Here is a 1062-nt window from a genome sequence, read left to right on the forward strand (position 1 = left end):
AAAAAAAAAGCAGCTTTTGTTATTCTTTTTTAGGGTACTGGGAATCAAACTTGCCAGGCAGGTGCTATGCTGCTGAGCTATATCCCCAGGCCCATTTTTATTCTCAAACAAAACTGAAAGAAAAAAAGTCATATGTACAATAAATATCCTGAAGGCTACTTCTTTCAAAAGATGTCTATTTTGACCAGACACATATCAATAATTAGGCTAACAAAAACCAGTCCCTGGAACATCTTCGGTAGGAATGGGATTATATATTTTAATTTTGTCCCTTTTCTACATCTCTAACCATAAAATGCTATTTTCTATTTTTTTATATAATTCGTACAAGGTCTACAAGGTCTCACTATACGTGGAATTATAGCAATCCTATTTTCAGCCTCCCAAGTGCTGGGAATATAGATGTGAGCCATACCACCCCCAGTCTCAGTTGCAGTCTCAGCATGCCCCAGGGGCTGGGCTGGCACAGCACAACGGGGATCAAACCCCGATACCTCCGCCTGCCTAAGCAGGAGCTTTAGTCCGTTGAGCTGTCTGGCTGGCCCATAGAATGCTATTTTCAGCTGTTTTCTAGTGGTACCACATGTATACTTTAATGACTATTGCTATAAAACTAGGAATGTTGAATAAAGTCATTCCTATATAGTTCTTAAAAACTTCTTAAAGGCAGATCTCGATTCTGGACCATATAAACAGATAAATGAAAAAAACTAGATGAATAAAAACTTCCTGAAAACATAAACAACAGATAACTCTGAAGTACAATTTGTACCTTCATTCTTTAATCACTATAAAATTAGATGCTATTGTGTTCAAAGTGTGAAATATAGTTATGTATAACAAACCATTCCCTCTTTCCCTTTATGATAATTAAGAATAGCACACCAGGGCCAGGGAGGTAGCGGCATAAGTGCCTGCCTGTCAAGTGAAAAGTCCTGAGTTCAATCCCCAGTTCAGAGAACAAAACAAAAGAATAGCATGCACTCTTAAATGATTTAATGAACCATACTATACACTACATTATGTGTACTAGATACTCCACTAAGAAAGAGAAAAAAAGTA

Source organism: Octodon degus, unplaced genomic scaffold (genome assembly GCF_000260255.1).
Source record: "Octodon degus isolate 3935 unplaced genomic scaffold, OctDeg1.0 scaffold00124, whole genome shotgun sequence".
NCBI lineage: Eukaryota > Metazoa > Chordata > Mammalia > Rodentia > Octodontidae > Octodon > Octodon degus.